Genomic DNA, 13,219 nt, shown 5'->3' with positions numbered 1-13,219 from the left:
CCTTTCTCTCCCCATGTTGCTCATGGTAATGAGATCTTTGCATTTCAAATGAGATCATGCCATTTAGGGCGGGCATGTGAGATTTCCCTCGAGGCCAAGGCTAGGTAGTTTCCAGTACTGAACATTAGTGACCTCCATGGAGAGAGAGGTTCTGAGTCACCTGAACTTTGTGCCACTCATTCTCAGAGAGGCATGGGTAGCGCTAGCACCTCCCAGGGACTGACCTGAGGCTTGAAACTGTATCACTGCCTAGGTTGCTTCCAGAGCAGTTCTCCCATCCCATCTCAAACTGAGCCATAGCTACCATAGGGTGCCTGCCTTCCTCCAGCAGCCTCTTGAGTCCCTCCAAGGGCACCTCTTCCCACTCAGAGAAAAGGGATCCTCTGGGCTTCTACTGCAGCCAGAAGGACTCAGTTCTTCAATTCCTGGGGCTCAGAGAACAAGTGGTCAGCTAGTTAAGCACATCTGAGAGAATCAATAGCCATGTGCAACCAACGCTGGGCCATTCACAGAGCCGCGTGTGTGAGCATAAGATCCTGAAACTTCACTGGGCAGGGTCCTTTCACAGGCGCATGGTGTGGGTGGGGGGCGGAGCGGGGAGGGGGGAGCAGCCAACAAGAGACCGACCACACAGTGAATTGGAGGAGACTTCCTCTAAGGGCACAGGAAGCTGAGGTTGAACTTTATTCTAAGACACAATAATCGATCGTCTAAAAATAGCGTGGCAGAAATTGTGGGGGTGGGACAGAGAAGTGCACATTTTGCCTGCTTGTAAGAACTCATCAGGCTTGAGGAACTGAAAGGTAAGGACCAAAGGTCCCCCTTCACCAGCTGGCTCACTCGGGGAAAGTAGCCTCACCACTGTGAACTTTATATTTTCTTCCCTGAAAAATGGATCCACTAGGAGCTATAGTTAGTGAAATAAAACAGAAGAACCAGTCAAAGCTTGTAACCAACAAATGTTACTTCACTTCTCCTTCTTTGTCCATCTCCAGGCTTCTTTACCGCACTGTGCTGCACACGTTTGATACTTTGTTATCACCCATTCCCTCTCTCACCCTGCTCCCCCTCCCTCAGCGCTCTCCCTGTCACCCCTCATCCCTCGCCTTCCTTGCCACTCTCCCCTGTGTCCCTTTCTCCTCCTGTGCAATCACACATATCCCCCCTTACGATCTCTTCCTCCTCCCTCATATCCCCCTTCCTGTTTAGGTTTTGTAACCTGAACAAACATATATGCATTTAAATATAATTTGCACATATAACGGAAAGAGTGTATTCGTGTTTCGGGTTCCAACTTACTTCATGTCACATAATGGTCTCCAGTTCCATCGATTTTCCTGCGAGTGCCATGATTTCGTTTTTCTTTATGGCTGAAAAAGATCCCGCTGTGTACATGGGCCCCATTTGTCTTCTCGCAGTGATAGACTCCTAGTTTGGATGCATCGCTTGGCTATTGTGAGTGCTGCAGTAAAGACACAGATAGACAAGTATCTCTATGGTCTCCCCGTCTTTCTCGAATACTCCCCAAAGAGTTGTAGCCAGGACAGCTGTTTTTAGGGTTTTGAGGAGCCCACACACAGATTTCTACTCCGGACAAGCTTACACTCCCATCAGCGATGAATGAGAGTTCTCCCTTCTCATTTTGGCCAGTGCGAGAAGACATCCCAAGTTAGTTTGTTTGCTTGTACCCAAGGGATGGGGATAGTGAAATACTTTCCAAGATTTTTTATTAATCTTTTTATTCGCTTTCATTTCAAATGATATCCCCCTTCCCAGTTATCCCTTCACAACTCCCCCATCCCATCTCCCCTTCCCCCCCTCTCCTTTGCCTCTATGAGGGTGCTCCTCCACCCACGAAGCCTCTCTGCCTCACCAATCTAACATCCTCATACACTGGGACACCAAGCCTCCACGGGACCAAGGACCTCTCCTCCCATTGATTTAAGAGAAGCCCGTCCTCTGCTACACATGTATCTGGAGTCATGGCTCCCTCCTTGGGTACTCTTTGGTTTGTCTTTTAGCCTCTGGGAGCTCTGGGTGGTCCAGGTTAGTTGGTATTGTTCTTGCTATGGGGTTGCAAACCCCTTCAGCTCCTTCAGTCCCTCCCCTAACCCTTCCAGTGGGGTCCCCAGGCTCAGTTCAATGGTTGGCTGTGAGTACCTGCATCTGTATTGGTCAGGTGCTGGTACAGTCTCTCCGGGAACAGTCATAGCAGGCTCCTGTCAGCAAGCGCTTCTTGGCATCAGCAATAGTGTGGGGGTTTGGCATCTGCAGATGGGATGGATCCCCAGGTGGGGCAGTCTGTGGATGGCCTTTCCTTCAGTCTCTGTTCCATTTTTGTTCCCTGTCTTTCCTTTGGACAGGAATACTTCTTGGTTAAAAATTTTGAGATGGGTGGGTGGCCCCAACTGGGGGCCACATGCCTATCTACTGTAGGTGGTCTCTGCAGGTTATACCTCCCCTCTGCCATCCCTGTTGCATCCTGGGAACCTCGCAGTTCCCTGGTATCTGGGACTTTCTAGTGGCTACCTCCCAGTTCCTCATCCCCCATTGATATATTTTTTATTCGATTTCCTGACCCTCTGTACTTCTCTTAAGTTCTTATTTGGCAAGCCATAAGCCATCTTGGTTGTGTTATCATATTTTAGTGCTTAGCTTTTGCAGCGCATACATTCTAAGTTACTGCTTTCCTTCCTTGAGACAGCCGTAGTGTAGCCTTTGAGCCTACTACTGTGAGGCCCCTGAGGACCCTCACTTGACACTTCAGGGGCTATTACTGTATTTGCTTGCTAATGTACCGTCCTGCCCTCAACTAGAAAGCAACCACAAAGAGGACAAGCCTTTCTCTGTCTCCCTCTGCTTGATTTCCAGTTACTAGTGCAGGGCCTGAGCTTTAGTAACAATCACCAAACAAAAACAAAACAAAACAAGACAACAACAATAACAAAAAATTACCACTTAATGCTGACAGAAATCTCCTTCATCTTTACCTTTTAAGAAGTAGCATGTCTTGCTAACTTTTTTTCCCTCTTTTTTGTTTTGTGAGTTGGGGTGGGCGAGTGGGTGTCTCAATACGTAGCCCAGGTTGGCCCCAAACCCACCATCTCTCTGCCTTGGCTCTTTAAGCCCTGGGATTCCAGGCATGCACCAGCATATCCAACCTTAACTTTTTCATCCTAGATTTGTACTTTTTAAAGAATATAGTTGTGTTTTTAAGTTTTTAACTGTATGTACATATCTACCTGGAGCAGTGTATACTGTGGTAATAAGCAATATACTTTAGTGACACGCATAAGATAGCAAAATGAGGACACCGTATATGAGATCACGGATGTCACTAGAGAAGGAGGATCTTGAGGAAGAAGGAGTACTGGGCAGGAACCTGCAAACCTGCAAACATCCTGACACTCTAGTTGATTTGGAGTTTTGTTGTATTTCATTTGAGGGAGCCATTTCTTTGCTTTTGTTCTCTTTTCTTTCTCTCTGTCTCTCTCTGTCTCTCTGTCTCTCTGTCTCTGTCTCTCTGTCTCTGTCTCTCTCTGTCTCTCTCTCTCTCTCTCTCTCTCTCTCTGTCTTTTCATTTTGTTTTGGTTTTCACTTATTGTTTCGGAGGGGTTTTAGTTTCTGTCTCCTGTACTGAGAATAAATCCTGAGCCCTGAAAGTCCTAGAGACTTATTCTACCAACTAGGTATTCTCCCAGCTGGCCTCTCTTGCCTCTCCCCACCCCCCTTTATTTTGGTCTACATGAAGGGTAGATAATGCAAAAAGCACAAAAGCTGACTGCATCACCAGACAGGTAAACTGGACGGAAGGGGACTTTGATATTAAAGGAATAGCAGGCGGTGTCTCTGCCCTCACAGCCTTAGAAGGTGAGCAGCCTCCCAGGTTTACCCATGGGGAAGTTGATGCTAAGCGATTTGTCCAAGGTCAAGCAGGCCACAGACCGCTGAGCCAGGTGGGGAAGCCAGGGCAAGGACTTGCAGATACCAAGCCCTTTCCTGCACCCAGTGTCCAGCTTGATTTCCCAGCAGTTCCTGTACCCATCAGCAGAATTCGGTCTCCTCCACTGAAGAAGCTGCCATTGTCCTTAGGACAACGCCGCTCCCCAGAGGATGGGGCCACCACCCTGTCCTTTAGTGCTGTCCTTGCAAGAATTCGGTCACGATAAGAGTGTGCCAGTCCCCTTTCCCTGGGTTATAAATAAGCTCTTGACCTCCATGGTTTCTCCTTTGTGTGTTGGCCACGCCTCCCTGAAGCTTCTTTCCTCATCGTCGGGGGTGGGGGGTGGGGGGGAGAGATGAAGGACAGGGGACTCTAGGACTTGTGGTGGGGGATGAGAAAGGCACCACCAACTTCACGTGGCCTTTGAAGAACTGGCCCAGAACTTCCCCTCAGACCCAGCCGTCATGGCTTCCTCTTGCTCCGATAGCCAAAGGGAGTTACATGACAGATGCATGGCCCGGCCTGTCATAAGCAGTGTCCCTCCAGACAGGGCACTATCTATACATAGACAGCACAGCTACAGGCTGTGAGGGGAGGTGGAAGGGAAACAGAGCCACAGGTGTCACGCCCTTGGCTTTCTCTCATTGGCAGGTGGGGTTTCTCTTCCATTCCCAGCAAGCATGCTATTAATAACTTGCCTTTTGCCATTGACATGTTATTCCTTTTGGAGGCAAAGGCTGCTGGAGAAGGTCATAAATATCGCCACTTCCCTGCCCTCCCCCAAACTTCTCAGAAACTGCCCATCGGTGCGGGGAAAGCAACAGACATCCCCTTGACCCTTTCTGATGTCCTTGGTTCCCCCAAAACTACCAGAACCGCAAAATGATTTAAATATATTCTCCTGGACTGCAGTTAGATTGTAAGAATGTTTCAAAGGAAACAAACAGTAACAATGCCCAGGCTGGCTTCATCTTCCCACTGTGGAGGGCTACACTCTCAAGCGGTAGAAACTTGGGTTCAAAGTGCCCATGTTTTGAAATGTTTTGAAAGTCTTCGAGTGAATGAACATCTTCAGTTACTGGGCCCCACAAACTATGTGGCCAGCCTAGCTAGGAATAGATTATTCCCCTCTGGAACCTTTCCCTTGACACCCTTTGGTGATGCCAAGCACCTCTTCGCTGTGCCCTCACTTGGCCCTGTGACTGTGGCCATCGACACCTCCACACTGGAATTCATCTCTGTATCCCTCCCTCCAGTTCATAGGTTCCTTGAAAGCAGAAGTGAAGAGTAGGTGATCACTGCATTTCCCACGGTTGATGAGTAAATGATTCTCTAACACTGGGCAGAACCTTCTCGGCGTCTCCAGTCCTGTATCGTTGCTTTATAACTTTGCAGAGGACAAACTGCTAAGCCAGGCATAGTGCACACACCTATAATCCCAAAGTTTGGCGGCAGAGGCAGGAGGATCAAGAGTTCACAGTCAATCCCAGGCCAGCTGAGTTTTTGAGAGCCTGTTGAGTGAGAAAGAGTCACAGACGGACAGATGGATGGACAGACAGACAGACAGACACAACAGATAACAGCAAGTGTTCTTCCTAGAGCCCTGTGGCAGATATCAGCCAGTAAACAAGCCAGCTGACGTCTGGTGGAACAAAGTCTTCTTCACACACCTTCAGACCACGGTGATGGTCCCCAGAGGGACACGGGTAGGAGCTGCAATCCCGGGTCACTGGATCTGTCCCCAGGCTCACAACTGTCCTCTCATGGAGTATAGAAAGCCATACATAGCAGTTCCTTGATTAATACTCGAAGGTTTCATGCTCTGCCAGAAGCACAAGAGAGGACACAAATTAGCATGTTCCGAAAGAGGAACCAGAAATTTACACACCATGCATTATTCAGATTCCACACAGGCATTAATGCCTCTATTTTCAACTAATCAAGTCGTTCTGATGCACAGCAAGTAGTAAATACTGAATACATTTCAACGAGCCATAAAAGGACCTGCAGCTCTCGTGTTCTCTTATCTCTGAGTGAAAATAAACCAGGAGCATGTGGCACATGCACGGAAAAGAATGCCGGGCAGTTAATCAGAGATGAATGGGGAGAACTTACATCGGCATACCTCAGATGGCCATAGGTAGCATGGTTACACACACACACACACATACAACAAAACACACAACACACATACCACACACACACGCACAGGTCATGCACACACACATACACACACACACACACACCCCACACACCACAACACACTACACACATACCACACACACCACACACACACATACAACACAACACACAACACACTACACACACACGCACAGGTCATGCACACACACATACACACACACACCCCACACACCACAACACACTACACACATACCACACACACCACACACACACATACAACACAACACACAACACACTACACACACACGCATAGGTCATGCACACACACATACACACACACACACACACACACACACACCCCACACACCACAACACACTACACACATACCACACACACGCACAGGTCATGCACACACACATACACACACACACACACCCCACACACCACAACACACTACACACATACCACACACACCACACACACACATACAACACAACACACAACACACTACACACATACGCACAGGTCATGCACACACACATACACACACCCCACACACCACAACACACTACACACACACACACATACACACATACACACACAACACACCACACACCACGCACACTATACACATACACACTACCCACTCACACACACACACAACACACAACACACCACACTACACACACACAATACACTACACATGCACACTCACATACCACAACACACAACACATATACATACTACACACACACACACACACACACACAGACGCTCGCACGCACACTACAGACTTGGGGCCTCAATGCTCCTGAGTTCAAATTCTGACTGTTACTTGATAACAGTATCCATTCGAAGTACTTCTGAAGACATCCCTGAGTCTGTTCCTTCCTACTTTAGCAATAAATGGTGACACCGACCACCTCACAGGCTCCTTGAATGTGAGGAGAGCCCACCTGTGCACAGCACATAGCCCAGAGACCGGGAAGCTCCAGCAGCCGCTTCTGAATCTCCCCCATAGTTCTAGTGGCCACACTCCCAGAGAACTCTGCGATTCCTCCTCCTCTCTCACATCCACTCTCTTCCTCTTCAGACCCACCAGATGAATCTCTAGTTAACGAAGACATTAATTCCAGGCCACAGTGACTGATAAAATACCTTGGCAAAGAAATGTCCTGAACCTGCTGGTTTCTTTACTGACAGAGAGAAGTCTGCATGCTTTTGAGACAAGCAGGTGGATGTGTGCAAAGGATGGGCTAACTGCTAACCACTGAGTGATCAGAAGTCAAGTGAATAAAGAGAGGCCTTGCTTGGCCCTACTGGGAGAAAAAAATTACATCCAAAAAGGCACCTGAGTGAATGATCTCCTAAGACTCATCCCAAGGAACTGTTTTCTGTGGCATTGCCTCTCCCCGTTAGCCTCAACGTTCCTCACAGATACTATTTGGTATAAAAAAAAAAAAAAACAAAAAAACTCTGTAGTAAAGTCATAAAAATATCTTCAAATACATACACTAAATATTTTTCACATAATCTAGGAAGTTAAAAAAAAACCTTAAAAGCAACAATTACCAGCAACTGCTTTGGCCAAAGTAACCAGATTCTTCCCCAGACCTGACGTGGTGTAAAATTATGTAGCTAGGCAATGGAATATCAGGGTTTCAGTAACACTGCAAACCGAGTGTCCACTGCGCGACCGTTCCGTGTGGGCATGAACTGCTACCGAAATGTCGGACCTGACATCGTTTTACTCAACTCTAGAGAGTCCCAAGCCTGAAGAACTGAGCCTCCCCTTAGGAGGGGAGAGGCAGAAAGATCAGTTCACCATCAGAAGACAGGACTTAAGTTCCAGTGTCAAGTCCTTGCTCGGCCAGGCAGGATCAGGCGCCAATCCATCTCGAAAGCCCTGCTAAACCCTCTAAGCAGTCAAAATGAAATAAGCAAATCCTTCCTTTCTTTCGGCAGTCTTGGGGGGTTTGAAACGATGTGACATAATTTTATTCAACGTTGCATAAATAAATAAACTTGAAGTCCTGTGTCACAGTCAAACATAAGGGCGGGGGGGGGTGTGGCTCCGTGGCTCGGTGCCTACCCAGCCCTGGAAATAAGTAAATAAATGAACTATATTAAGGTCCTTAATCTGAGGTCCACGGATGGACTGCTGCCATGTCTAACACTACACGCAAAAATACGTGTGTCTATTTGAGGATTTTTCTGGATGACAAGGTCAGAGTTTTCATTAGGTTCTGGAAAGAAGCCTTAACTTCTCGCTGCATCACTCCCGCCATGTCTCTTCTGACCGCTCCTCCCTTCCTCCCCAGCTGTAACTCTACCGTAAGCTTCTACGGCTTTCCATAAACTTCCTTGTCATCAGCTCCGTCGACTTCTTCGTTTATGTCCTGGCTTTGCTGTCTTGCTCTAAGTATCTTTCCATAGTCAAAGAGCGGATGGGTTGCTTTTTTAATTAATATTCTAACAGTTTAATGCATATTTTTTAGCAAGAGGCCTTTTATGTGCACTGGTAAGTTTGATTTGCAGAAAGCTCCCCACCCCCAACTCCCCAGCCAAATGGCTAGCAATTTATTCCGGCACTGTGAGTGAACAGTTCATATTCTTAGCCAGTTTATTCTGACTCTTCACATGTATTTGGCCAGTTTGGGCTGGTTTTGAACTCAATATTTCATCCATTCCCCGGTGTTTCTTCGGGGCCAAGACCAAACTGTATAACTGCCACATTGAGTTTCTTTACTTGTTTTCTGAAGTGCAGGGGCTCGAACCCAGGGAACGAACTGCTTAGAAAGCACTGTTGCTGGCTGCACCCTCAGTCTAGTGCAGCACTTTGCTATCCCAGAAGACCTCACGGCTCACTGACTTCAGACCTTACTGCTAAGAGTTCTCCAGACACCCAACCAACAATTAGCATTGACCATTTCATGCCCCCCCCCCCGCCTCCGACTCTAACTTCCCAGTCTGGCCTCTTCTTCACTTCCTTCCCCTTAACAGGTCACCACCGTTTACCTTGCACAGTTTCTTGTTTATTGGCATAGTGTTTGTTCCCCCCGAGGTACTTTTAAGAGAGACCGAGTTTGGGTCTACTTGATTGAGTTTTTTGTATCAATAGTCATAAAATACCCCCATGTTCATAGTGAAGTCTGGACGTATTTGGTGAACTGGTGAAGGCTTAGGAGAGGAAAAACCTATGTTCAGCCGCTGTTCCTCTTTCTGAACACCCACTGGCTTCTTTTACACAGGCTTCTTCCACCAAACAAGTAATTTCACAAGTACAAAACAATGTCTATGGGATATTTTAATTCCACTAATGTTAACCAATTAGATTCTTCTAGAAAGAATGGAAGCTGTTACAGTATCAAATACAGTATCAAGTACAAATTAAGAGTTATTCTGGGGGCTGGAGAGATGGCTCAGTGGTTAAGAGCAGTGACTGCTCTTCCAAAGGTCCTGAGTTCAAATCCCAGCAACCACATGGTGGCTCACAACCATCTGTAATGAGATCTGATGCCCTCTTCTAGTGTGTCCGAAGACAGCTACAGTGTACTTATATATAATAAATAAATCTTTTTTAAAAAAGTTACTCTGGTCAGACCTATGTAGTGGTGCAAGTCTTTAATCCTAGCACTTGGGAGACAGAGGCAGGCAAATCTATGTGAGTTCCAGGCCACCCGGTCTACATAGTGAGTTTCAGGACAGCCACAGGTATGCTCCGAGATCCTGTTTTGAAACTTTTTAAAAAAAAAAGAGCCAGGCATTCATTCAAGTCCTCTCTCACGTCCTTCAGTATGGTTCAACTATTTCCTTACTACGGACCTATGTATTTTATAATATGATTACTTATACTTATTTTGTAATCCACTTATCGGCACACATCTGTGTCGGTCTACTGTCTTTACTAAAGACTATTCTACTACGGCTTTGTGTAAAACCAGCCTTTGCCCTTACGCAGTTTGTTCTTATAACAGTGAAATCCTGTTTTCCTATATGTTATAGTTTTGAAGACTGAGGTAGCAAACTCAGCTAGCAAACATCTGCCTGGCACTTACAAGATCCTTGTTCAATCCCCAGTATGGAGAAGACAAAATAAATAGTGGCAATTGCAGTTACAAAAGCTATTGTTTCCGACCTTTTCATTTTTAGCATGCCTACTTCTTAAGAAGTTTATTTTTTGAAAAGTAAGTTCGCCTTCTGTTTCTAAACATATTTGTTGCTGAGTTTCCAGTCTGACAGAATAGACCATTATGTCACTTGCAGAGGTCATGGTAATTCTTCCTGCTCCTCCCAAGATACACATTCCTAGCTCACCCTTTGTCCAGTTGCCCTGTGAGATCTCTGGATTTGTGTTTGCATTTCTAGACATTGGCTCCTCTGTACAGCAGGGGAGTAGCACTAACATGTTCTCTTTTATGTTTTCCCCCACGGGTCTCAATGTGTAGCCCTGGCTGGCCTGGAATCCCTGCATAGATCAGGCTGGCCTGTAGCTCTCAGAGATCTGCTTCTGCCCCCGCCCCCGCCCCCGCCCCTGCCCCTGCCCCTGCCCCTGCCCCTGCCCCTGCCCCTGCCCCTGCCCCTGCCCCTGCCCCTGCCCCTGCCCCTGCCCCTGCCCCTGCCCCTGCCCCTGCCCCTGCCCCTGCCTCTGCCTCTGCCTCTGCCCCTGCCCCTGCCCCTGTCCCTGCCTCTGCCTCTGCCCCTGCCCCTGCCCCTGCCCCTGCCCCTGCCTCTGCCTCTGCCTCTGCCTCTGCCCCTGCCCCTGCCTCTGCCCCTGCCCCTGCCCCTGCCCCTGCCCCTGCCCCTGCCCCTGCCCCTGCCCCTGCCCCTGCCTCTGCCTCTGCCTCTGCCTCAAGGATTATGCAACTGTATCACTGTCGCTCACCTGTGCAGTATGTCAGAAATTTTAATCTAAGGGAGTTAAAACACTTGGTAAAGTTCAACTGATAGCTACATATGCAGAGAGATTTTAAGAAAATACTGATTTCCCCCCCCTTTCCTGGTAGATTGTTGTGAAATTGATTTATTTATTTTTTTATTTTTTTATTTTTTTTTTTTTTGGTTCTTTTTTTCAGAGCTGGGGACCGAACCCAGGGCCTTGCGCTTCCTAGGCAAGCGCTGTACCGCTGAGCTAAATCCCCAATTCCAGAAATTGATTTTTTTAAAAAATATATATTTAGATTATATTAGATTTAGATTAGATTTAGGAAGCTGATAGCTCATTAAATCTGCTATTGCTGAATCTAATTTAACAAACTAACAAAGGTCCGGGCTTCTCCATGGGAAAGCTAAGAAACCTTAAATCTCTAGGCTACTTCCTGTTTACCATGTGAACGAATGTTAAAATAGGTTCAAGGTTAATTTGCATGTCTACGCACTAAAATAAGGCTGTTGTAAGTTTCCCCCTATATCTCTAAAAGAGGATTTTTCGGGGTGTTTCATTTGACTTCATTAGATAAGTCAGAGATGATGAACACTGACCAGCACCCTCATTTCTAGAGCTGAAGAAAGCAGACCTGAATCCCCTAGTGCTCTCCCAGCTCACTGAGTTGGCTGTGGGGCTGGACTGGAGCCTGTGGCCCGCTAAGCTGCCCGCCGGCTGGCCGTCTTCTGCAACGTCTTGTTTCACTTTGCATCACAGTTCTAACTAGAAACACTCAGATGAGGGGCTGTAGTGATGGCTCAGCAGTTAAGAGGACTGGATTCGGGGTTGTGGATTTAGCTCAGTGGTAGAGCGCTTGCCTAGCAAACGCAAGGCCCTGGGTTCGGTCCCCAACTCTGGAAAAAAAAAAAGAGGACTGGATGCTCACAGAGGACTCCCATTTTGTTTCTCAGAACCCATATAGTGGTTCATAATCATCTGTAACTCCAGTCTCAACGAATACAACGCCTTTTTCTGACGGACATCCGAGGGTATTTGATGTACACTTGTTGCACAGACAGGCAAGCAGGCAAAACACCCATACCCATATATAAGTCTAAAAACAAATTAAAAAGAAAAAATACTCAGATTACCTTCCTCAGCTCTCCGGAAGTTTCTTCATTGTTACCTCACACATCCTTTTTTTTTTTTTTTTAAGAAAATTATTTCTTATAGAATGTGCAGCGCTTCTGATCTTATGAAACCATTTTCCTAGAGGTTTGAAGAACTAAGATGTGTTTGAAAAGTCACTTACAACACTCCTGTGTGTGAAGGAGCAGAGATGACAGCCAGCCTTCTGTGACACAGCCACACATTCTAATCATTGGAAGCCGGGCACACCCATTCACAAGTGTCTCGAGCACGCCAAACCACATAGGAAGGACTAGCTGATAACAGCCAGGCCTCAGGAAGAAGCACAGGGACCCATTACAAGCAGTCGAAAAGTTCCACAGGGGGGAAAAGAAATTGGCACAGCAGGAAATTCCTGACCAGTTGTGTAATCGCTTACACAAATGCAGTGGCCGATAAGTGCATTTTTATGATTCTGCTTCTGCCTGATGCTTATGGCCTTATTCAGATGTGTCAACTGGCACACATATTACAGCGTCAATCTAACTCCACCTGATGGTGTGATCCAATAAACCGTAGCCTCATCTTGACCATCGGGAAACACTCCTGGCCTTTGCAAAGTGGTCGAAGAGGATAACAAGTAAAAAGTACTGGGAGAAACTTGCTTTAAGTTTAGACCCCGGGGAAATCATCCCATTGAGGATCTGATAAACTGTGCCATAATTTGCTATGACATAGGTAAAGAGATTTAGGGGTGGATGTCTAGAAGTGTAAATTAAACCTGTGCCTGTCAACACGATGCTCGAAGAGCGGAAGCTGAGGTATGATACAGACATGATACATAAATACACCGTGCTCTGTGTATGTGAAAACACTGCCTGAAATGGCTTACATGCGCTTACCAGGGCTCCCTTTCATCCTTACACCACCACTGTAGAGCGTGACGTCCATTCTCCAAGTCAGAAAACCACGTTCCTAAGGGATCCAATTACGTGTGTCCTCGTGCTACCTTGGCAGAACGGGATTTAGGAACTCCTGGCTCCACCACCTTCTGCTTACGCAGCACTGAACACACCCCAGATCCTCTGTGGGGCCTCATTTCCCTCAGTGAGCAAATGAGAGAGCCGGCCCTCCCACACCC

General features: G+C 47.0%; 1 long non-coding RNA gene across 7 annotated transcripts in view; it reads right to left on the bottom strand.

Moving 5' to 3' along the window:
* Positions 1-13,204, bottom strand: part of LOC103692969 (uncharacterized) — a 78,034-nt gene extending 64,830 nt beyond the window's left edge. Inside the window, exons 1-5 of one of the 7 annotated variants that reach the window (XR_015624973.1) lie at positions 12,981-13,204; positions 5,614-5,765; positions 2,161-2,353; positions 1,300-1,462; positions 639-907 (exon numbers count right to left, since the gene is read on the bottom strand). This is a non-coding gene — a long non-coding RNA (uncharacterized LOC103692969). Of the gene's footprint in view, positions 1-638; positions 908-1,299; positions 1,463-2,160; positions 2,354-5,613; positions 5,766-12,101; positions 12,448-12,980 lie in introns of those variants that run through there. The other 6 variants (XR_015624979.1, XR_015624976.1, XR_015624975.1 and 3 more) reach the window with 6 other exon arrangements.
* Between the last annotated feature and the right edge of the window lie 15 nt (positions 13,205-13,219).

This window comes from Rattus norvegicus, chromosome 7, assembly GCF_021556685.1.
Source record: "Rattus norvegicus strain SHRSP/BbbUtx chromosome 7, alternate assembly SHRSP_T2T, whole genome shotgun sequence".
NCBI lineage: Eukaryota > Metazoa > Chordata > Mammalia > Rodentia > Muridae > Rattus > Rattus norvegicus.
The sequence above is the reverse complement of the archived record's forward strand: the minus strand, read 5'-3'. Positions and strand labels throughout refer to the sequence as shown.